This window comes from Ixodes scapularis, unplaced genomic scaffold (assembly GCF_016920785.2).
Source record: "Ixodes scapularis isolate PalLabHiFi unplaced genomic scaffold, ASM1692078v2 PGA_scaffold0__279_contigs__length_252992795, whole genome shotgun sequence".
In the NCBI taxonomy this organism is placed as follows: Eukaryota; Metazoa; Arthropoda; class Arachnida; order Ixodida; family Ixodidae; genus Ixodes; species Ixodes scapularis.
Genome location: NW_024609835.1, coordinates 232020391 through 232046357, shown reverse-complemented (window position 1 = coordinate 232046357; position 25967 = coordinate 232020391). Strand labels below are relative to the sequence as shown.

At 44.7% G+C, this 25967-nt stretch overlaps 1 protein-coding gene across 2 annotated transcripts in view; it reads right to left on the bottom strand.

Annotated features, from left to right (window-relative positions):
* The window catches only part of LOC8027322, a 98134-nt gene extending 80942 nt beyond the window's left edge, over positions 1-17192 (bottom strand). Inside the window, exons 1-2 of one of the 2 annotated variants that reach the window (XM_040212082.1) lie at positions 17101-17192; positions 16975-17034 (exon numbers count right to left, since the gene is read on the bottom strand). The gene's annotated coding sequence lies outside the window, so the exon portion shown is untranslated. The remainder of the gene's footprint in view (positions 1-16974; positions 17035-17100) is intronic. The other variant, XM_040212081.1, reaches the window with a different exon arrangement.
* Positions 17193-25967: the final 8775 nt, after the last annotated feature.

The following is a 25967-nucleotide window of genomic DNA, read 5'->3' as shown; positions in this document are numbered from 1 at the left end:
CTGGTATGACACCACCATAATTTATTGTTATTATACATGCAGCTAATTTGGTTTTGCGTTCTCCATAACTGGAGATACCGGCACCGCTATGGCTCCGGGTCTGTCTATACTGGCAGCCGGTTTGCTCGCCGATATGACTCGGTATGGCGGGTATGATTTTGCGTCCGATGACGTAGACGACCGCCATCTTTCCAACGAAACGCCTATACCACAAGACCACCGGTATAACTAAACCATACATGCAGAAAGACGACCGCCATCTTCCAACAAAACGTCCATCGTTTACCACCGGTATCGTTACATACATCATACATGTCGAAAAATAACATAAGCCGCGTTTACATGAATGCGACTTAGTCGCATTGAATCCAGTTGCCGCATTCAATATGCGGTCATGTAAACGGCATAATGCGCAAAGCGCATCGCATTAAAGTCGCTAGACAGAGGTGGATTGAGATGGCGAGTGCGCATTCATTCAGCCCATGTAAACGAAGATCGCATCGCATTTTGGAACGGGGAGGATTATCGGAAGGCGCGCTCGCTGCGGGAGCGAGTGAACAGCTGAGAACATGGTGGCGGCCAACCTCGTCGGCGGCGCGGAGAGCGGTCCCGCAATTTTTTTCCCGAGAACAAACGCAAGCTTTTATTGCGATCATAAGTAAGCGGAATTTAGCGGAGCTGCTCGGTGAGGGCGGCCCCGTCCAAACCTTTGCGAAGTACGACTTGCGCGTCCGAAGGGGTCACAAAGGCTTCGGTGCAAGCACGCATGACACCGAGAGCTCCGATCACTGTAGAGCACTGCATGGTTGCGCAGAACGAGCAGCTCCTACCTCGCTGCCGTTCCTGGCTGCGCAAGAGCCTCTCGGACTCGGGGTCTGGTCGCGATCGGCGAGGTCTGGCGCGGCGAAACGCGGAGGCTTCCTCAAAGCGTGCACACACACGTCGCCTCTCGTTCAGAGTGGACCGGCGGCCCGGACTGGAGTCCTAAACGCCTTGGTTTTGATGCTTCTTCCGTCTCCCAACTTCTTCCACAGCACCGAAGACAGCGGGCGCGATCTTTACGTTCACTGAATGCGTCGAAAGGCCTCCACGTGCGATGCACCGGAAAACGTGGTGCTGCTGGTGCCGGAACGGAACTGACGGAACTGCATAACTTCGAGCTTTGAGTCAACGTGCACGGCAACAAACCGATCGTGACACTAAGCCGCGGATACCGCATCGCCGGTCGACAGCGGCAAACGGCCCGTTGCTCGTATCGTGGGCCGTGACTCGTACTCGGCCAACTCGGCGTCTTTTCGTGGCCCCTCGCGTTGTCGCAACCAGCCGCAAACATACCAGCCCGCGACCGTGGCCGATGTCGGAGAAAAGCGAAACCGAAACGTAAAGCTTCCGCCCAGTGGCTTCCGCTGCCGCGCCTTTTCTAACTTCCCGGCCAGTCCCGGTTTACACGCTTCCGGTCGTCGTGGAGATGGCGACGCAGCCAGACGTAGCGGTTTTGGCGCTGGCTCCTTCTGCGTTTTACGGGACAGATGTTTTACGGTCCGTTTCTACTGCGTCTCTGGCTCTCAACTGGACGACGCCTCTCATGGTTCAACCAGGCGTGGTCAGCCGGGGTCAGCACAGCGCGGCCGGCTCAACTCGTCCGATTGCCGGACCGCAGGCGACTTCCGATTTCGGCCGTTAGGCCCAGGATCCGAAGGACTCTGTTTCCGTGAAGCGGTAAGCGAATCTCGTCCCGTTTTCGTTCTACTTTTAAATTACGTTAGGTGCGCTACAGTGTAAGCATGCGTGCCAAGTGTTCGTGACAATTTTGAACTAGAATAATTGTGCTTCATTGCGGTTTGTCATTTACGAAAAAGTAAATCGAGCAATGAACGAGGAGCCATGCTTGAAAACGATGTATGTACGATGCTAACTTCTACTTGGGCGGCTTAAAAAAAAGTCAAGACTGGTTACGGTTGGATGCGAGGCTGGTCCCAATGCAATGGTAACCACTTAGAGCACCTTTCTGAACAGCATGTAAGCAATATAGCGATCAACGAGACGAGCGACGACGAGAAGCTCATGTGCCGGCGCCGAGCGACGAAGATTTCTCACTCTCGCTGCTTGCGCCGCTCGGTTCCTGGGCTTCTAGAAAACGTCGCTCATCACCTTGATCGCTCGCACCAATCGCTTTCATAATGTGTGTCACGTCGCGCAGCTGACTACCGTGTTTATTCAAATATATGTCGACCTTTTTTTTTCTTTTCTTTTATTTATTTATTTTTTTTTTCGGAAATCGTGACTAAAGAATTTCGACCTACATTCGCGACCAAATTTTGCGACCGTACCGGAGGCATGAAGCTATCAAGTCACCGAGCCGGCGTTGCCGTAGAGCTGCGCCGCTTCTTGTTTCCAAAAGCTTTTGTTAAACAACCGAAAACAACAGCGGTGGCCGATGCCGCTATCGCGCGCACCTCTTGGGGCATTGGATTTCGCCATCGCACCTCTAGCGTTCCCCTTGCTGGGCAATGGGGAAGGAGAGGAACGCGATGCGCCATGCACTTTGTCCTCCATCCTCGCAAACGCGCACAAAAAAATAAGAAAAAAAAAGATGTTACTTTTGTTAGTTGCTTGAGGCGGCTCGGCTCGCGTGTTGCTCATGGCGACACGGCGGCTTTGTTTGCGTCTTTGTAGTTTGTCTTTCGTCGCTTTCGACGGTGTCAGTGAAGTATTGTGGCGGATTTGCGAGGATGTCTACCAAGCTGTGAAGTGATGTAAATAAAGGTTTCTTTCTTTTGCCCAAAATTTCCCCTGCTCTTAAAAATAAAAAAAAAAAAGTCGACCTATATTTGAATTTTTTTTTTTTTTTTTTTATTCTCGGTGGGTCTAACAAATAGAGTTCGACCTATTTTCGAGTAAATACGGTAACTTTAATTTTTATTTTGGGTTACGTCGGACGTAACTCGAATGCTTGACAGTTACGTTGGGCGTAACTTTAATTTTTATTTCGGGTTCCGTCGGACGTAACGTTAGACACTGCGTTACACTTAAGAAAAATAGGGGCTGATGGTTCATCATATAAACCAACCATTTGTGTTTAATTAAAGCGAATCACTGGCCTAAAAAAAATACTGCTGTCCTATAGGAATGTAGTGCTTCAGATAAATTTGTTAATTTTTACTTTTAGTCTCTGCCCCACCAGATACAACATCTGGCCTAAAGCAGTGTTCCGGATCTCCTTCCAAGACCTCAGGCGGGTCGTCATTCAATCCAGGAGGCGGCGGCGTCTCATGGGCGTGTTGCTGGTGCTTCTTACTGGATGGTGCTACCGAGGGAAAAGTGGTCGTGCTTGGGAAAGGCAAGTATGGCCGCCATAAGTATAGATATTGGTTTTACCTTTGCTCGAACCCACCTTTAAGAAATGCACAGTTCGCATGTGTGCATCTCTCAATGCTTCTACAGTCGGCTGTTAATATTTGGAGTGCTCCAACTCTGTCAGCGCTAGTTTCTCTAGATTATGCAAATGGGATGCAACACTAAACCACATATGCTCTCGCAACAAACAGTGCTCTGCTGAAGCACGCACTGTGGAATCTACTCTGGCTTTATAATGCAGCACAAAATAGTTGACGCCAAGTATAGCTACTTTTGTGACTCCGTTTTACCAAAAGCTCTGCCGAAATAAACTTGCCACCTTATAGGTAGTGCAAAAGAACCTCGCGTGCCTAACCTGGAGAAGGGCATTTTTTTCATAGGTCAATTTTTTCTTAAACCAATACCTTCAGCCTCCTTGAAATGTTAACATCATGTGACACTCAGAAGAACAGTAAACCCCTTAATGTTGGCGAACCTTTAATTTTCGCGGCCTTTAATTTTGCGGAATTCAGTGACTGCGATTATGTCCTCTCTGACCGATTCGAGAAGAAATAGGGGCCACCAAGATAAGGGGGTTTTACTGTCCATCGGAGGAGAGAGGAAGTCACCTTTGTTTGTATGCAAGAGTAAAACCAACAACAACAATCGTGGTGCCGACACTTTGTGAGCCTATCTGTGTCTATTGAATGATATCAATTTTGTTTTTGTTCGTTAAAAATTGTTGCCTGTCCACTGTGGGATGTCGTCTTCAACACGAGCAGTGGTTTTCCTCTGAAGCAGGCAGCATGGACGCGTGCCGCAGCACAACATAGTTTATTTGCAGGTGGTACCGCAGTTTGAAGGATGGTTCGCACAATATGGGGGAATCGCAATTCAATGTTCTACCTCGGGCGTAGACGAGATTTGCTCATTCTAAATCATTTTGTCTACAAATCGGGAACTTGCAACGAATGTACCCGCATGGTTGGAAGGGCCAGACAAGCCTTGCGAGCGCTTCGTTTTCTAGCCTCTCAGTCCTGAACCTACTCACGCACCACATGTGTAGATGTTCCGGTACGTGGGAGCACTTATTTGGAAAATGGTGAATGGCAACTGTTGTTATCTTTAAGGTGGACTGCATATTTGCAGTACTTTTCCTCACTTAAAAATATGTCTTACTAAAAATATGTAGTATAGCCGATGACAAAAAGAGAATGACTGGGCGTCCTCCAGCACATGCTTGTGCTTTTCACCCCGCTTTAGACAGATGTGCTCGCTCCAGGCTCATCAGGCGCTGAAACGTCATCGAAGGTAGCAGACGGGCTGGAGGTCGAACAACGGAGACTTCTCCCTGCCTTTCTGATGGTGTCAGTGAGCATGTACTTCTATACTCTAACTTAGCTTAACCTGCACAGAGCTGAGTAGAATAGGCTTGGCAAGTTCCCTTATTGCATATGCATTTGTACAGCTGAAGCACTTTCTAAATCAAGAACATTGTGTACCTTACCTTCAAAAACACATCATTTTGGGGGTGCAAAAGGAATTCTAAGGCATATTTTTGTTTGTATTGTCCTATTACGCATCGACTCCTTCAACTTAATGCGGAGTCGACCCAGCCTCTTGAAAAATTTAATGCTTGCCAGGTAATTGTTTTGCATTTAGTTGATATATCAGTATTCAGTTAGGTATCCCAAGTCATTAGTCGTTGAGGTGGAGTCTCTCTGTAAGTCAGTCATGTTTAACAGTCATAGAAATGCTTGTCAAATAATGGCACTGTCGAGGACATGTATTCAGCTCGAACAATCGCTGGGCACAAGCTGGTCGTGTGGTTACAGGCAGCAAACATCCCGGTTGGATCGTCCTATTTCGCAATGTAGCTGCAGACTAAATGAGGGCCCCACTCATAAACGTCTATACTTTTAGTCTCTTTAAGCTGGACCACTTTTGAAACTACAAGCCTTTGCAGCAAAAACAGCATGAAGCATGATTATAAGCTCGACGTACCATGGCGTCCAACTAGAAGGTCACATGGCTTGCTTTGTGCACTGAATTTGCAAGGATGGCTTGAAGCTTCTGTCGTGGTTAACTTTAAGCTGAGATAGTTTAAAATAATGCTCTCAGTTTTTAGTGTTGCCCGGCATGGTTAACAAGTTGGTGATATAGCGCTGCATTGAAAAGTCTGTGCATTCATGACTGTATCACCTTATGAATGCAAGCTACCTATTAAACTCTTCGTTTTTCAGAGAAATGAAATGCACTTTGCTTCCAATTGCACCCGCTTCTGTAACTTCATGGTATGAAGCACCTTATGGCTGCAAGCTCTGACCGATCTTGTTCTGTGGTCTGCGCAGGCCCATATGAGGGAGTCACTCCGAGAGCCTCACCAGAGTTTCCTGCCCGTGGTCGTTCTAAATGTTTTTGTTGTAGGTATGCATCCTTTCTGTCTTTCCCTTAATTGTACTCAAACGTCTTCTTTTCATTGTCGCCGATTTGCCTCAAAATTGGTTAAGCACACAAATGCACGCTGTACAACTGTATTGTACATATTTTTTCCAAGGTAACTTTTCTTTGCCAAAGTTAGATTTTTTTATGAAGGTTAGTCTTTTTTGTTTTTATTTTCAAATTTATGTGAGTTTCCATGGGCAACACTAAAACGTTATGCCAGAAGCAAGGACAAGTTCACTGCTCTAATTTGTTCTCAACTGATTGCAAGAAATTTCGTTAATGTCGTGAAACCTCCTTCCAGCGCTTGCTTTGCAGCATAAAAAAAAATTATACATAGGACATACTGTTTCTTAAACTGCTTGCTCATTCTGCAGGTCTGCCTGCCATAGATGTCGTGCTACTGGAGAGCAGGCGAATTCGATTGCTGGTTTTGCCATTGCTTTTTTTTTTTTTAGACGTTGTCTTAGTAGTTCTTGTAAATTTGGAGATTTTCCTAAAAAGCAAGCCGGGAAGAATATTTAGTTTAGTTAGGAAGCTGAAAATAATGATTTAGTACCCCTTTGTCACTAAAATAGATACTGTGTGCTGCTGTTAGTGTCAAGCCGAGATCCACGCTTTTTTGGCATTTTGCTCAGAGTGGTACCCATTCTTATTCGTTAGCCTCTTGGTGTGCCAACTAAACTCTTTGTATACAGACACCTGCCCTCTGCTGGTACACTCTACCCTCATGTTCAGCGAGTGTATGAACCGGAGTTGTACCACAGTCGACACTCGCTGAGCACGAGGGTAGGAAAATCTTTCCATTGCAGCAGAGCCATATATGGGGAGAGTCTGGCAGTCTATGATTTCGCTGCCGTAACGTCTCCCTTCCGAGTGAGCTGATCAGCCCGCGGCACAGAGCAAGAGGCGTGAGCGCATGCGCGTGAACTCTAGGCTGCTCCCAGCTGAGCGGGGAGGGCCGCCATTTTCATTCATTCGCCCGGCATGGGATCGATATTCAAATTTCGGTTCTTTCCTTTTATTTGGCAGGCTCTGGCAATAAAATGATATAGTGTTATTCCTCGGTGGCTTAAAAACCTAAAGAAAGAAGTTCCTCCATGTTTGAACGCACTTTTATTTAGGTAAAAAAAATAAATAAGCCCGTAGCAGACGACACGTAGCCTCAACCTTGCTCCGTGCAGACAGCTTTGCGTCAAAATGGTGGTCGTCTCCTCTTTGTTTCTCTGCTGCCTTCTCTCTCCCTCCTTCGGCGTTCTCCTCCCTTTCCTCCTCTCCGGCGCCTTCGTTGCCACACCCGCTGGCTAAACTCTCCCACTATACGGCTTTGCATTGCAGTAGTAGTTTTATTTGTAGTCTTTACAGTTGAATGTGAATATTTGACAGAAGTCTCAGGTTGGGGCGAAAGGGGGTTAAATGAATGCATTTGATCATTCACCTAAATTCGGTACCCATCATTTTAGCGCCTACGTAGCTTTGTCCTGGGGGGTGACTATGACTAAAATAAGGGGATCTATGTGCTGATCACGAAAGAATATGTTAGCCATTCTAATGTAGCTCTGCCAAGTACTTGATTGTGATTTGTTTTTATTTTCAGCTACTTGGGTGCCTCAAGATCTGGAGATCCTAGTGGCCACAAGCTTGGACTCAATCTTTTTCTGTGGTCTGGGCAGGACCATGGGGGAGGTAATCCCAGCAACAAGAGCATCGCAGTATCTCCCTGGCTGTGACTTTCGGTCTGCGTCACGACAGGGGAGTCCTCGTGCCACCAGGTGTTAGGTATGCCACTTGAAATAAGCATTTTTCTTACCTATTAATAGAACAGCAAAAGCACTACTAAGCCTAAAATGAAAAAAAAACATATTCAAATCTTGGGTTGGATGAAATTCCAATTACAAAAAGGAGTCTGCAGACATGATTAACATGTGAACTTAAAGCCCGCGGATGTAGGTTCGACGGTGTCACAGAAATAACTTCCCGCAGATCTCCTTGCTCATGCTATACCCAAACAAATTCTTAAAATAATCATTGTGTTTCGTTGGTGTCATCAATCTTATGTCCCTACCACACTCACCAGTCGGGACATGTGAAATATAAAAAAACAGGAACTTGCACATTGTCAGCTTTGCAAAGATTTATATAGTAAACAGAGCATAGCACGTTCAGCTTAAGAAAAAAATTCAGTGCAGGCCTATATTCATGGTTCACATATGTGTAATTGCTCTTTATAATGAAGTGAAAACTGCTTAAGTTGTGGCCCACTACAGGCTTTCTATTAGTGTTAAAAAGTGCGGTAGAAAATATGATTGCGCTTGGAAGACGGGGACATAGGAAGGACAGACACAACAGAGCGCTAACTTTCAACTGATTTAATTCAAGAACCTCAGCGTAGAAACGGACTGTGTCACCGCACCACATCTCAACCAATCCGTGGCCCTGCCACGGACCGCAAGTACGCCAAATCCTTATCCGCCAAGTCAATTGACGCCACACTGACACAACTTGTGCCGGAACTGTTTATAGTGTCAGCCTCCATAATCTCGCTAACAGTCCTATCTTTGTGCCTCTCAAGAACAATAGACGAAACAAATAATGGTTTGCACCCGCAGTCATGACAGTGACACGACAGATCATGACTGCGAGTGCAAACCATTATTTGCTCAGTCTACTGTTCTTGCTAGGCACAAAGATATGACTGTTAGAGAGATTATGGAGGCTGATGCTATAAATAGTTCCGGCACGTGTTGTGTCAGTGTGGCGTCAATTGACTTGGCGGATAAGGAGTTGGCGTACTTGCGGTCCGTGGCAGGGCCACGGATTGGTTGAGATGTGGTGCGGTGACGCAGTGTGTTTCTACGCCGAGGTTCTTGAATTAAATCAGTTGAAAGTTAGCACTCTGTGGTGTCTGTCCTTCCTATGTCCCCGTCTTCAAAGCACAATCATGTTTTCTAACATACCGTACCAACTTGCCCAACAATCAGCACTTGCTAAAAAGTGCTATTGTGTTTTAAGCAGCTCGCACCAAATATTTTCTTGAAATACATAGGTTCATGGAAATTATTATGTAGATGTTGGCAGCCAGTCATGGTGAGGCCAATCTTTAATGCCAAGTGGTCCACTTATTCAGAGTTAATTGAGTTTGTAAATTTTTTTTAGGTCGCAAATTAAATTTTTATGGTACGCAATGGGCACAATCATCCGTAATGACTAGCTCTACCTAGGGGAACTTCATACGTTTACTACGGCAAGATGGTTTCGAAAAACAAAGTATTTAGTTTATTCAACTCCTGCACTAACCTTGTCTTTAGAAACTTTTTATATTCTTTGCGATGCTGAGATAAGATTCTGGAAATAGTTTTTCTAGAACTACTCTAGATATTTCCAGTTCATCATTTTTCTCGCAAAGCATTCGAGAGAGCCAAACCCTGTAATGTACGGAGGGAACTCACAGAATGATGCGACTGACAGTTTGGAACATTCGGCACTGTAACAGTAATAATGACATGTCACTTATGTAATGCTCATTATCGCAGATCAAACTGCTTTTTCCGTCTACACTCATTTTCAGTAGACTCATTCAGCGAACTCCCACCTGAGACTGCAGCGCTGGGTTCTGCAAAGTAATTTGAATGAATATAGATGCAACAGGTTTCTTTGAGCGTGCGTCTAACACATATTCTTCATATTGAATCTGCTAACTGCATTCATGTCAATGTCCATAATTCCACATTCCAGCTTATTTTTATTTTGACATTTGAGTTTTCTTCAGTACTTTTCTCAACATCTGTGCTTGCTGAGCCGTACTCAAGTCCATACATCTTGTCTTTCGCTATTACATTAATATATAAAACTGTTGATGCCGAGTGAGAATTCAGGGTACCGAATCTGTCGTGCGAGCTAAATAAGAACCAATAAAAAGCTCTACAAAGGAAATTTTGTTAAAGGATGCTGTATGGGCATTAGAATAGCACATGCCATGCTAAAAAAAAAAATACAAATTCTTGTTGGGTATGCGAGGATGACAGTGCTGTGCTGTTTCTGATGTGTCACAAAAAAAAAAAAAATCAGTGCCATACAGTGTTCCTTATGGAAGTACAAACTGTTGAATTCAAAGCCCAGAAGTTTTATTCAAGAATGTTCCTCAATACAAATGTATTTAGAGATCTAAGCCACTGACTCATACATGACTATGTGGCAAACATTAATTTTCATGTGGATTATAGTTTACAAGGTCTAGTCTGCATTGATTTATTGCATTCATGGTGAAACTGGGAGGGGTTCTCTGGGTATGAATAAAGAGATAAACATTTCTTGAAATCAAAACATTTGAGAACGGACAAAAGGAAGGATCTGAGAAAGGTATCTTAGATTCTCTTCTTTTTCTTACAGTATCTCTAATGTTCACTTTATTTCACCTGATGCATTTAGTTTTTAGCGCAGCTCTTAGCACCCGTTTCCGCGTTTCGCGGCGTCGCTGTCGGCGTAACCACCCAACTAAACTTGGCAGGAAATTGAATTAATGTTGTGGTCATGTGACGTTAATATTTCCGCTAAGTCTAGCTGAGAAACTGAATTTTTTTATGGCTGACGTGACACGGTCATGCGACGTCATTTTCCCTGCTACTTTTAGCGGAAAAACTGCATTTGTGTTGAGGTCATGTGACATCAATTTCTGCGCTAAATTTAGTGGGAAACTTAACCAGCTAAATTTAGTGGGGAAATTTTCCCGCTAAATTCAGGGAAGTTTCCTGCTAAATGGGAGGGAGCAGAAGAGGAGGAGGGGAGGGGGAGGAGGGGCATACCTTCCCATCCTCCTCTTCAAGATCTGTGCTCTAATTTCACGTTACAGAGAATTGTAAACGTCTCATATTTCATCTCATGTTTATTCAACTTTTATATTGCAGGTGCGCTCGCAGCACAAATCTGGGTTGTGCTGATCCTCTACGCACAAGTTAGGAACTCCTGAGTGGCAAGAGTGGGAGTTTGGTCTGACAGCTCAAGGGACACCATTGTTCAGTATTGAATTTTTAATAATCTTCTTTTAAGCAAAGTTAAGCTTTGCTGCATGCAGTTCTTGTAAAAATAAATACCTGCAACCAAATTTACCAGGTCACGACATTTCGCCTCTGCTCTTAGTGCTCCTGGTGAGCCTCGGATAAGAGCTTACTGGTGTGCAAACACCATGCTTGTTTGAAACCACTCACTGATGTAGAGACTCGCTGACATCCAGCATTCCAATGAAACGCTAAATGTCCACAAGTCTTTCTTGAACAATGCAAGCGGGGAAGGAACCATACAATCGTATCGTATTGGGGGACATTCTACAGAGTTTTTTTTCTATGTTTTACAGATTTTTTTTAAAAAAGCCGTAAAAGCTACATTTACGCGGTCTGTGCACGTGAGTTATATGGCCAGGGCGGCATAGTATAAAAGGCTAATTTGTAATGATCCGTCGGCTTATTACAGAGATGTGCCAGACTTCTTTCAGAAAACTAGATGGGGGTTCATTCTAGCGTAGTTTTATCCCGCGAATCTGAATATCCCGTTCGTTTTCCTCAAAGATATAACTAAACGTGAGAAAACACAAAAAACATCCCACCAACAGTGACATCGTAAGAAGACCTTTCGGCCGCCAAGCGTGTGTCGCTTAAGGGCCGCGCGTCCAATCGCAAGTTTTCTAGGTATATTCTCCGGCACTGGCACCAGTCGTGACACATTTTTCTGCCCTTTTAAAAAATAGCATGTGCGTGCATAGCTTTGATAGGCGCTGAAGATGCGTGAACAAAGATTTTGAAAGCTGCTGTTGTGACGTCGCTCTCTAGGGAGGTGCTTTCACAGCGCTTTAAAAATGACTATGCAGCCTTGATTAATTAAATTAGCAAATAATTTTGATATTTGAGATTCTGGAGGTCAAATGAAGAAGATTTAAAAGTGTTTTCTCAAATACAAAACTGCTTCAACCTCTCTCTAAGTATAGTATGTTCGTGAAATTTTTAATCAGTGAAAATAGACCCATGGTTCCAATTAGAAACCTGCTAAGCATCATCAAAACACACTAAATCAATTTTCTTTGTAAAGATATAAGACGAGTAGCATTTTATGGCGTTATAAAAAATGGTCAATTTGGACGCATTTCCAGACTTCGGTTTCTTACCAGAGCGCATCTTTGCACCTGCGGTCCAGCTGCCCAGTGACCGCAGTGCGAAGCCGCCCCCTCGCCTCCCTCGTAGGATGAAGGGAAGCAAGGCGCATGTGTGTTGCGTGTCTATGCCCCTGGGGAACAGGACCGTGGGCGCAGAGATGAGCTCTGATAAGAAACTGAAACCTAGAAACTCGTCCAAATAAAGCTTTTTACAGAATGCATAAAACGCTACCCCTGAATTATATCCTTCTAAAAAAACTTGATTTTGTGGTTTTCAATGACTCAGCAAGTTTATAATTGAAACCATATTTTCATTTTCACTAATTAAAAAGTTGATTAACAAATTGTATTTAATTATCTGACTGATCGTTACGACTAGGTCCCTATACTACGTACGCCTGGCCGTATAACTCGCCTGCACAAACCGCATTAATATAGCTTTCACGACCTTTCTAAACATATATGTAAAGCTTAAAACTAAATCGCCCTGTACAACAGTGAAAAGGCGAAACCAACACGCTGGAGCCATATGGCTCCACCATGCTGGTATCGCCTTTTTGCTGGTATAGGATGTCCCATATTACGTTATGCATGTATGGTTCCGTCCGCCTACATGGTTCCGCCTATATCCACTATGCTGGTATAGGATGTCCCATAATACGACACGCTTGTATGGTTCCGCCCACCTGTATCGTTCCGCCTTATTCCACTATACTGGAGCCGCCTTTTTCGCTTGTATAGGATGTCCCATATTACGGTTACGCTTGTATGAGCCTTTTCCGTCATCTTTCCATCATCGAGATTTTCCAATAGGGAAGTGTTCAAAACGAGAAAGACAAATCGCATCACTTCATTGTATTAATTCAAATCATAAAAACAAAACCGAAATAAAAAAAAATACCTTGCAAGGTCATTTTTTGAAAATCCCCGCCCCCTCTTGATGGATCTGCACACCTGAATTTGTGTGTCGACCGATTTTTGTCGGCGTCGCTTTAAGCTGTTCTCGAGAAAGAAGCGTACGACGCTGTTTCATTGTTGGCAACAGCGAAAGAAGGGGAAACCAAGTTCTCAAAGTCATACGGAAAAGTCAAATATAGGGGACGCTGAATACGCTAATGTGCGGTCGTCATCGTCAGTTTAATCGTATATTGGAGTATTCATTTAGGAACGCGGGAGCTTGAACTCATACCCGTAATCACCGGTGCGAGTTCGAAGGTAGATAACAAAACAACATACACGGTTTACTGTTTGGATGTGTGTTACATTCGAAAGAAGATGTTGAGTTTCAATCTAGGTTGAAAATTAAGTACGGGTTCTAGGAGGCTTTCGTAAGGCGCAGGTAGTGCTGTTATACAAATGGGGACAAACATGTTATGGACGATGACAGTAAGCAGAAAACACTCGTGCCAGAGAGTGGGTTATAGAGCTAATGTTTGTTCGTGCTATGACTCAACCTAAAATCCGCATTAATTGTTTTTATTACTTTTGAAAGCTGTCGAGGTATACTTCGTTTCAACTTCCGTCCGAGCGCAGCCAAAGCTACGTGTGGCCGGAGCCAATCACAAGCCGGCAATAGGTCACGCGGTCTCACCTGCACTTTTGTATCCCTCCGCTGCGCCGCGGGTGGTCTGCGCCGCCCGCGCTGTCCGAGTATTCCGTCTGCTACGGGTGTATCAAGGGCATCGCCTGATACAGGTCTAAAAAGTGCTCTTTCACGTTCCGAAACTTAGTTAAAGGGGATGTCAGTACGTAAGCTGGCCGCTGGCGTCCATGTCCGAGCTTTCAATCTGTTCGGCCTTTCGGCATAGTTTCGAGATGTAAGTATCAAATCAAATCAATTGATTTGATTGAACACATTGAAAGATGACCAATAAATCGGCCGTTGATGTTTTCTTGTATTGTCTGCACATACCAGTGCTCGAGGCGCCGTCCTTCCCACCAGCTTCTCGGCGTTCAATGTGATCGGCAGGTAAAGGGGTACCCTGACTTCGCCGCGTATCAGTGAATTGTAGTGGCCCGGATGTTTTCTTGTTTACAACGCATTCGCTGTACGACGCGGCCGGAGTCTACTGCCGAATTCGAAAGCAGACATTCAACACGACCTATCGCCCCTGACGCCAAAACGTGCCTTTTCGAAAGGACGTTTTGAAGCGACCACAGAAAAACCAAGCGCTGCAGCGTGTTGTCAGCAAATGTACGTGTTTTCACCAAACTACATGCATTTACATCGATTAATAAAAAAATGAACTTCAGATGCTTATTTGCTTTAGTTTCAAACCATGCTCACCAGTATACATCTGGAATATTGTGGAATGCTTAAGCACAAAACAGTTGTTTAAAAAATACTTCTACGGACTACTTTGTGGTGCGTAGGAATGCTCTTCTCGAAGTTGCAAACCATTCCTCAGCCTTTGGCTGCGCTCGGACGGAAGCTGAAACGAAGTATAGCCCTTTTATTCCAGAGCCTCCCGCTGGCGTCAAGCCATCGTAAGCTCTAGAACTGAAACTCAGCATTGTCGGCATCACCACCGCGTGGCGTGCAAAAGGGCGTAAACGAAACGATCTTCCATTTTTTTCTGCAACAGGCGCTACAACGGCAGAAGAAGCGAGAGGTGTCAGAACATTGACATAGGGGGATCGAAATACACCTAATGTTTCGCACATCTCACGATGATACTCAGTCGATCTGGAACTTCGCACGCGGGCGCGGCAGCGCGCCGCGCAGCCTTCACGCGGCGGGGGTTGCGCGCTACGCGGTCTTGAAAACGTGTGCCGAAATGAAGATTATTTCAGAACATGTTTGGAGAAAACACAGCTTGCCGTGAAGTTAAACACCAATCGTCTTTGCAAGAGATGCTCTCTGAATCTGCCCGACAGCCGGGTTAAAGTAAAACATTATACCTCGCGATTTCTGCTGATTGACATGACCGAAGTTTTCTTGAGATTCATTTAAACTCTTCCTTACGCACTGCTGTTTAAGTGGGAATTGGAACCGGTTTGATGTTCTCATCTCCCCATCGATGGCGCTGAAACGTCACAAGGATTAAAATAGCGGTATGAGATCTGACTGCAAAGCAAGAGTTTCACATTGTTTTTTTTTTTTTTTATTTGGCTGATAAGTCCGCATTGGCAGAGAAGCAGTCATGTGCACCGCGCTGGTTCAAGACTTTCTGCGGGGAAGTGACCTTGCAGGAGCCACGTTTCGTGCGCAGTGTGTTGTTTGCCAAAATGCATCCTACACTATAATGAAACAAAGTAGAAGGTTCCTTGACCATTTAACAATATATGTAGCCACTGAGTGCAGCATAATCGCGTTGTTTTATAACGCGAGCGTTGTTTAAAAAATGGTTTTTAGTCTGGGAAGCAGACGACAAGGAGGACGACCGTGTTGCTCGCGTATGCGGAAGTCGCTGAGTGACACGCGACCTGCACATCCGGGCACCTCGGACTAGACAACAACGCCCAGCTACGGCCAATTTTAGTAGATTACCTCAGTTGTGGAACTTCTGCGGAGGAAGACAGTCCCTCATTCACTTTACTGCGCCTCCCGTACTTGGAGTGCGATCCCGATTTTCGTTTAAATACTGTGTGCTTCACAGATTATGGTGGAACGCCACCTAAACGATATGCACCTAAACATGCGTACTCAATACAACACAGTGCAGGTACACCATAGTAGCCGTCCTGCGCGTTGAACATCGGGAGGTGGGCCGTCAAATGGCGAAAAACAGCCATATTTTTAGTGCACTTCTAGCGAACTGAGGTACGCAGACATTCTTTGTAATAAGTCTTTGATAAATTGGTCGATATGGAGTAAAGCTCTGTGTACTTGTGGTGAGCTATAATGGTACTTTTAAGTCACCATTTGGTTCTGCTCCCAATAAATACTAGTGGTCGAGAAAATTGTGCTTCGAACAAACTACACATGCTTGGCGTGCATAAATGTGTACTATACAAAAATGTTGATGAGCAGGTGAAGAAACCATAGTACGCGAAACAATAAAACCCAAAACGTCTGTATAACAAACTCATAGCGATTAGAGACGCTTGGGTTCTGCTCGCAATTTGTTTTACAGAAGATTCTTAATTAAATGTTTCACTTAATACCATTATTTTCCGAAGTTTGGGATTCAGTAGATCCAAGACCCTCGCAAATTCTGACAAATACGTTTATACACAAAAAAATGGACACAAATTTGCGCGCATGATGCCACGGTGGAGGAAAGCATGACGAAATATTAAAAGAATAACCGCTATTTGTAACAGGAGTTACAACAAGGTTACAAAACAGCAACAACAACATACCTTATAAGTTATTACTCAAGATCACGCTTCGCGCGAATGATCGGGAGAAGCCATTGAAACTTGGTGGCGTACTTACAATGAAGTGCCAGCAAACTCTAAATCTAAATATCGCGCACCACAATCACAAATTTAACTTTGGATTTTCTCAACCGGATTCGACAGCGCTTGAAACAAATAGCTGTAGTTAATTAAAAGTGCACTCTTGATGATCCCAAACCACGAACTAAACGTCAGCCTGAATCTACCGCACGCGAAGGGGAGGACGCCTGGAAGTTGAGACACTTGGGGTAGTTCACCGACTGTGTATTATGGAACAGAGCGGGTGACCGAGATCAAGAGAGCCGACCGTGAAAATCTCCAACGAGTCTGCTCGGAATAAAGCTGGCGGCTGGCCATATTGTGCTCCGGGAGCTTATAGGGACTCCGCTGGCTTCCCATATTTTTGAGTCTCAGACTCCCGAACGGTCTTTCACCGCCTTCAAAGGTCGACGACACGCCACCACTCGGCCGAACAGTGGAGTCCCTCGTAGTCGACCGTTAATTTCTATAAGGTCCCCGTACACTGCAGGATCACAGTAAAAGAGGACGCAGATCGATTGGCCAATCTGGTATACGTGCGGACATCGCCTCTTACCGCCCCTAAAACGGCGACAGCAAGGATGGTTCACTCCTCAACCACGACTTTGACAAGCTCGCGCCACTAGCACTGCTCGAGCAAGCTCTTCGCAGCTGGGCATAAGTAGGCTTACCTGGCCGGCGGCTCGCCAGGTGAGGCCTCCTATTCTCACCGAAAGCACACCCGCTGAATCCTTTGAACACACGTTCATAAGCATTTAATCATAATCAAAAACACATAAATTCGAACATGGACTCACCCAAACCCCTGGCGTCGATCCACAAGCTAAACAAATAAAATGACGACAAGCCCTTCCTGCCGAGCCGCCTAGCTTGACCTGCCAGCGGGAGGGAGCTGCGCAGGTATTGGTGCACCACCGTTTCGCCACCGGCTTAATATCAGCAGTGATATCCCGCGAGTACTTCCGAGATAAGACTGTCGGCCACGTATCGGCCACATGTCGCATATGCATCTCGTTTGTACCGGCCGGACGTCGCTTATGCCCCTGCTTTCTACCGGCATTATCGGCAGTATTTACTGGCACGTTAATTGTCGGTATATGGCTCGCCTTGCTCCAAAAAAAAAAAAAAAGACAAATGGAATTGTTTCGATCGCAACCATACTTTTATTAAACCAATGTCATTATAGACTTCATGTTCTTGGCAAATGTTTAAAAAAAAGGATACTTCTTTGGAACGGAAAGCAAATTATGAAATAAAATTACTTTGTTTTCATGAGCGAAAAGTAAGGGCGCAAACAAGCTGGTATATATTGCACATGGTTGAAAAAACCTCGAGAGTGCGGGTAAACGACACAACACTAAAAAGTCTCTAAAGACTTTTTAGTGTTGTGTCGTTTACCCGCAGTCTCGAGGTTTTTTCAACCATGTGTTTTCATGCCAAGCAAAGCTCACGAATATAACAGAAAGGACCGTTGAAATTAGAGAGTGTAAGTATATCTTTCCGATGACTGATAACAATACCCCTTATTCTGTCGCTGCATTTGTTCATCGCATCGTTATCGGAAGTATCGGAGGTATCGGAGAATCTTCCAAAATTCCCTATTGTGATGGAAGCAGGACCACTATCAGAAGCATGTTTTTAGTGCACTTACAAATAAAACAGCGGCGTCATGTAATCCATTGATATGTGCATTATCCCGATCGGATAGCACAGAGCCACGCACACACAAAGTGAAGAAGGAAGAATATCGCCCAGATTCAACGAATGTCTCAGTGTCGCCGATGAGCACTTCTTTGTCGAAGCGCGTGCCACTACCACCGAACAAAGATTCCATGGACTCCGAAAAGAAGAACAGTCATTACTGAAAAGTTGGCATGGCGTATTTCGACCGTTGATGACAAAAATTCACTGCCGCGACTGGAATGGACGGAAGTAGAAGACCAAAGAGCGCATTTCGGAAACCGAACTACAAGTAGGCAAATGGCGAAGATTACGGCCCCAGTGAGCCTATCAGCGGGTGAGAGCGAGTCGCGTGACCAACTTTTGTACAAGCTTTTATAGCCTGCGAAGAGCGGTCACGTGCTTCGGTCTATCAGTCTGATTTGCTTGAAGCGGTCGTCGAACTCGCTCATAGCAACACGAAGACGCATAATAAAGGGGGAGGCTGTTGGGGGGGGGGGGGGGGGGGGGGGAGGGCTTAGCGAAAGGTGATGTCGACGGGAGATGGGCAATGCAGCTAATCTCCAGTGCTGCGTTTTGCTGTATTTCTCCAGCTAAAAAGAAGCGCAATCCGCTTTGTTTTATATTTTCTTTTTTCGTTTATCAAATTAGGTTTTTAGTAGGTTAAAAATCCGAATGCCTCGTCAGCTTCGCCGATTTACAAAAGACACTATCGACACTCAACAAAAACCGGCAGGGGGTAGGGTATGTCAGGATGGCGTCGACGCGACCTAGCCAATACTTCACAGATATTGACTGGATAAAAATGGTATCGACAAATTCTTTCTGATTGGACGTTAATATAAACGCAATACTGTGTGGTGCCTGGTTATCATACGGCGTACTTGCATGAGGGTTGCAATGATAAACCAAAGAGAAGCCGACATACGCCGCTGACGGAAAGTTGGCCCGAATGACCAACGACGGCCAGTTTGTGTTATGCATAAGAGTAGAAGAAGTGTAAAAAACTATAAAATACAATCTACGCCATACATTCTACGCAATTAATAAGTTTATTTTCTGTAATTAATGCTGAAACAAATTGGGTCCTGTGTGAAATTAACAGAATTTTTCGAAATGGTAACCATAATGTTTCTTGCCTTAGGCAGTGGCCATTATTCTCACCGCTTGCTTGTGAATACCAGTTGAGCTGAATGAGAGGACACACGCGTAATATTCGGTAAATATGATAAATTCTTTGGCAAACCTTATATGGTGCTCTCATTTTTATTTGGAAACACTATAAATAGAGCACTATACGTATATCCACTGCCAATTTAACTCACGAACGACGCTTACTAGCAGTGGCTAGTTCAAGCAAAGACCATAATAAATGACTAATTGTTTTTGTACCCAATTGCTTTTAAATATATTTTCATCAAGCGGTATACATTTAAAAAGCTACCACACTCCGGCCTATAGTACGACACAATAAACTTTAGAGAAGAACAAGTGGGGGAAGCTACCATCTGTTACTTTTACAAGCTGACCTTTATTTCTGTAAAATGAAAATTCAAGTATCATAGTTACATTTTTTTTCATGAAATGTAACGTAACATATAGTTTTTGAAAGCATATAACATAAGTTACGCGATAGTCGGAGAGTCGCTGTTTGACAAAGTCGTTTCTGGTTGTACCATGTTTAGGTTACTGAACCAAAAAATGCTGAACTTTATTTATAAATAAATTCCAAGCTACATAGTTGCCATTTGCATCTTAAATCTAAATGTGTTACTCGGCATGTTTTGGTAAGCAGAATAACAATTGACAATTGAAATTACTTTTGTGTAAGTTTGCGTGGACATATTTCTAATGTTTCTTCCATTTACATATTTTATTATTTTACATATCTTCGCGTATGTTGACGTAATTCTTTTCCTGCTGCATGCAGTTTACCTCAAAGTGCTTGACAGCTTAAAGACGATCAATCCGAAAATCGTCAAATTCCCAGGTCTCTGCGAACCGTACCGTTTATATCGCGAGATCTCGGGATTCTAGGCCGTGATTCTCGATCGCTGCGCTTGACACGTGCGATGATTAATGGTTGTTTGATTGCCCCTGATATATATATATATATATATATATATTCCAAACGCTGTCATTTTTTCGTGAAAACTAGTATGGCATCCATCATTGTCAGAATTTACTTCCTATAGAAATTTTGGCCTTGCATAGAAGATAGCTGCTTTAAAGATTTCTTCTCCCGTGCTCAAAATATAGCACTACTGCGGGGTGCATAAAAAGGTCGCTGTCCTTGTCAGCTGTTTAAAATGCCGACAATATAGATTTTTTCCATTTTTAATATTAGTGAATAGTCATCGCAATTATATTTAATGACTGGTAATTTTAATCTAATCTCAACATTTGAAGATTTTAATGCGTGAATCAAAGGCAGTTGTCTTGCGTTTAATGCAGATTGTTTCTCGTTCAGTGTCAAAATAAGCAAGATAAGATATCCCCCAGACGAAGTTCGTCCGATGCTGCTTACATTACTATAACTCTTGCGATTAAATATTTAGCAAAATATAAACACCCTTGAAGCCATTAGATACAAAATACAGAAATAAATATAATGTACTATTTTTAGTACCTTTCAGGTCACCTTGTGAAGGAAGTTGCGCAAGGGGGTTGGGGATTCTACATTTTGAGATGTTACAAATAAGAACCACTACATATAATCTATAACAAAAAAAAACTCCGAATGCATATTAAGGAGAAGTACAACATCTTAAAGAATTAAGCAAATAAAAGCAACAACTGCATATCAAAGCGTATTGAAGGATATGTTTAATGTATATACAAATTTGTTTGTGTTACGATGTTTTTGTTGGAATTTAATGTATTTCATCTGCTAACTCCTGCTATTATGTCGAAAGGCGACGCAGTTCTATGTAAATAAATAAATAAATAAAATACAAAGAGAAACCAAATCCTTGGGCAGGATAAATACAACATTTTCAGATTTAAGAAATAAGAACAAGTGCGCTGATCCGTCTAGATTGCGACACCGATCCGTGTGGCTGAGAAACTGGTAAGGCTCGTGGCACCGATGATACAGCCAGTCCTCTGTGCACGTTGCACCTCCACCGCGTGCTCTTGCCAGCATGCCAGCGAGGCGCCCAGTGTCCTCGGCTCCTCCAATAGATGAGCCAGCTCAGACAGCGCATCTACTCGAGGATGCTAACCTGGGCGGCTTTATTCTCTGATATAGGTCTCTGATCCGTGGTGTAGTAATTTCTAAAAGATTGTGTGCAGGATTTCACGAAGTGAGAGAAAGATCTCGTGGCTTCACTTGTAAATTTTTTGTGAATTCAAAAAAAAAAGATTGCTCAGCATAAACGTTTAGCAGGTTTTCTCCATCAGTACACTGGTTGACAAGGACGTCTGCTAGAAACGTAGCGACGTTTGGTGATTGACTTATCAGTACGATAACAAATGAAAAGCGACTGGACGTTACATCATACTGTTTCAAGGAACAAAAAGATAGGGCTCCGACTAGCTAGGGATGGTTGAACATATTTTATGACAAAGCCCCGAGATCGGAGAAAGAAAAAAAAAAACGAACGACTTTCTCTGTTGCGGCGTCTTTTGTTATTTTCCCAGTTTTCCGGTTTTGTTCTTAAAAATACTGTTTCACAGGAAGTCGCATCATATTAGTAAAATTAAAGTGCCTATATAGAAGCACTGCCTAGAGATAAATCTACTCCTTGAGGTGCCGACTAAGTTGCGTAGTTTGAGTATATTATTTCAATACCTCCGGTAGCTTTATACTGCGCATCGCCATTGCGCATGCATAATTATTGATATCCGAGTGTAAAATGTATATGCACGTTTTCATTTTAAAATCAAGAACAGTTTTCGGGTCGACATTTTAATTTAAAAAGAACATATTATTGTTCGGGACCTTTATTGAAATAAAAGAGAACTAAAAGGTGTTGCGTTGGGTGTTTAGGGGTACGGCGAGCGACGAGGAAACAGGACCAGCCAGGTTGAGGACACGAGCCAGTCTCCTCTTTTATTCCTCGTCTTCTACTTCTATAGCTGCAGCCCGCGCATCTCTCTAAGAGCTACTAGAACATCTTCCCCTTTTAATATCTAGGAACCTAGCCGGTCGACAGGTTTCACAGTACGCCCACTCCGCGTGGTTGGAAGGCCTGTAGATGTTGTAGGCAAGGAAGCCCTGTTATTGGTAGCGAGGGATGATCCTTCACGTGCGGATTGTGCATGTGTCGTGGGAATGGGAATTGGAATCAAGTGTCCTCGATTTCTCCTCACAACTCCCCGGTCGGTCTCAACCATGTATGAACGGGGCGCTTCCGAAGGCGACGTGACGTGACCAGTTTGTCTTTGGTCTGAGACCCACACGCGCTGTCCAATATGCAGTGGCTTAAGTGGGTGTACTCCATGCCTTCTGTCGAAGTTCATTTTCTCTTTGTCCCTGCTTTGTTGCTCCCAATTCTTGAGGAGATCGGGATCCGGAGTCTTTGGATTTAGGCGAGATCCGACTGTAGGGAGTGAGGTCCTTATGCGCCTTCCCATCAGGAGCTCTGCGGGGCTGTAGCCGTTCTCGAGAGGTGTGGCTCGGTACGACTGAAGTGCGCGATAGGCGTCATCGGTCTTCTTCATACTGCGCTTGATTATTTTGACAGCAGACTCTACAAAGCCGTTACTTTGCGGAAACTTCGGGCTGGAAGTTTTGTGGTGGAAGCCCCAGTCTTGTGAAAACTTAAAAAATTCTGACGAGTCGATCTTTTGAAACTGTGGGCCATTGTCACTGAACACAGTTTCTGGTGTGCCATGCTTGGCGAAGATAGATTTGAGGTGGTCGATTACGGACGTTGTTGACAGACTCGTGAGCGGCGCAACTTCTGGGAATCTAGAATAATAATCGGTGACAAGCAAATACCATTTTCCTGCGAGGTAAAACAGGTCCATGCCTACTTGTTGCCACGGTCTTTCAGGGAAAGGCGTTGGCATCAACGGCTCTCGTCTGTTGCTCGTTTCTTGGATGCACTGGTGACACCCTCGGACAAAGTTTTCTATTTGAGTCGATATGCCAGGCCACCAGACAGACTCGCGTGCGCGTGCCCGGCATTTAGTGATGCCTTGATGTCCGTGGTGTATTTTACTCAAGATGTCTTCTCTCATGGATTGGGGCACAAGAATCCTTGAGCCTTTCATTAGAAGCCCCTCATTCATAGAAATATCGGTTCGGTATTGCCAAAAGTCCTTACACGTCTGATCTGCATTGTTCTTGGTAGGCCACCCATCAGCACAGTATCTGGTCAAGAGCTGACAGGTGACATCTTTTTCTTGTTCCTCCTGGATTTGCTGAAGTCGTTTATCAGTAGCGGGGAGACTGGATTTGATGCCGTGAACGTAAGCGTCGATCTCTTCTTCCAATTCACGGCTTGGGACTTCAGCCAGAGGATGTCTGGACAAGACGTCAGCGGCGATGAGGTCTTTACCTGGAACATGTCTGATGTCATATGAGTACCTCATCATGCGTAGCTTCATGCGTTGTAGTCTCAGCGGGATGTCTTCTAAACTTTTTGTGGAAAAAATTGGGACCAGAGGCTTGTGGTCAGTTTCGATGATGACTTCCAATCCTGTGATGAGGTCACGAAACTTTTCACAGCTCCAGACCACAGCCAACCCTTCCTTTTCAATTTGAGCATAGCGCCTCTCTGTGTTGCTGAGTGTTCTTGACGCATACGCGACTGGACGATACGTGTCGTCACTCTGTTTTTGTCGCAGAACTGCGCCAATGCCATATGATGAGGCGTCTGCCGAGATCACTGTTATTTTCTTGTAATCAAACAAAGCGAGTATTGGGGTTGAAGTGAGTGTTACTTTCAAGGCGTCAAAAGCCATCTGTTGCTCACAATCCCAGACCCAAGCGTTCTTCGAACTCAAAAGCGCCGTCAGAGGATGTGCTTTTTGGGCTAAATGCGGAATGAATTTTCCGAGATAGTTTATCATTCCTAGAAAACTCTTCAGCTCACTTACATTGGCTGGTGTTTTCATTGCCCTGATTGCCGCGAGCTTGTCGTCATCAGGGTGGACCCCAGTTTGGTCTATGATGTGGCCTAGGAACTTTACTCGGGTTGCCTCAAAAACGCACTTAGAGTCGTTCAGCGTGATTCCTGCTTGTTGCAGCCTTGCAAGGACTTCTCTCAGTCTTTTGTTGTGTTCTTGTTTAGAAGAGCCGTAGACGAGGATGTCGTCCATGTTGCATACGTGGCCCTCAATTTCGCTCAATAGCTGACTCATCTTCTGAAAAAACTCTGGTGCGGACGTGATACCAAATGGAAGCCTTTTGAACTTGTACCTCCCGAAAGGAGTGATGAAAGTTGTCAGAATCTGCGACTCTGGTGCTAGTTGAAACTGCCAGAAGGCGGAATTGGCGTCGAGCTTGGAGAAGAATCTTGCATTCCCCAGCTGTGCGAGAACGTGATCCGTGGTAGGGAGAGGATGAAGTTCCCTCTCAACGTACTTGTTCAATGATGTGAAATCCACGCAGATTCGATAGCTTCCATTTGGTTTCCGCACCACTACCATAGCAGAACACCAGTCGGTAGGTTCGTCCACCGGTTCTATAACGTCAAGCAGAACCATGTTTTCTAGCTCTTTCTTTACCTCTTGCATGAGAGGTACTGGGATCCTCCTCGGGGAGGCTAAAGAAAAGGGGACAGCCTCTTGGTTCAATCTTATGGTGTATGGCATGTTCACGCAACCAAGACCTGTAAAGAGCGAAGGGAACTCAGCTTTAGCGTTCACTCTATGGGAGTTTGAAGTAGACACTTCATTAAGTCTCTTGACGACACCTAACTTCTCGCTGTCTCGTCTTGACAGGAGCGGAGATTCAAGGTTCTTCAGCACATAGACATCTGTCGCAACTTTGTTGGTCTTGTACGTAATATCGCCGCGTAGAACTCCGGCGACGCGTAATCTGTCTTGACCAGGTCCCCTTAGAAGTTTTGTCGGTTCTGTCAAAGACACTTGTTCAAAGTGTTGTAGGTACACGGTTTCAGGGATCACCGTGACGTCGGCTCCTGTGTCGACCTTAAAGGACAAAGGGACTCGTTGGAGCTCCACGGTAACAGTCCAGGGGTCGGTGTCTTTGGCATCTACAGTGCCTAAAAAAGAGGGGTGTTCCTCTTCGGCGATTAGCTCTTGAACAGCTTTAGCGCCCAAATAAACTTTGGCGAAGTGTCCTCTTTTTCCACATCTGTGGCATATCGCAGCCTTGGCAGGACATTCACTGCGCGCGTGTCGATTATACCCACATCCAAGGCAGTGGAGCCTGTCGTCGACACTTTTGGTGGTCTGAGTAGGTAGTCTCCTTTGCGAAGGACGGGATTCTGATGAATACGATGCCTTGACTCGACTAACGCTGTCGGATTCCGGTCGAAGGTCAGTTTGTTGTCTTTTGACAGTTTCTGACTGGCGAGCCATATTGGTCGCTGTTTCCAGGGTTAAGTTAGCGTCTAACTGCATTTTTTTCAGACAGTTTGCGGTCTCTGACACCCACAACAATACGGTCTCTGATCATCTCGTCATGGAGAGTCCCGAACTTGCAGTACTGAGCCAAAGCATGAAGGTCGGTCACGAAGTGTTCAACGGGCTCCCCGTCTTCCTGAATCCTTGTGTGAAATTTTGATCTGTCATAGATCAAGTTTCTTCGACCAATGAAGTGATCGTTGAACGCCTTGTGTACTACTTCGTAGTGAGTCATTTGGTCGGCGGTTAAGCTGAACGAAAGCAGGATATCTTCAGCTTTGTCTCCCATACAATAAATGAGGGCGTTCACCTGTTCGACGCTGGTTTTTCTTTCGAGCCCGCTAACCATCCGAAATCTCTCGAACCGCCGGATCCACCAGGGCCAGTCTTCTGACTTTGAGAAGTCAAACTCTTCTGGTGGCTGGCAAGTGAGCAATGGAGT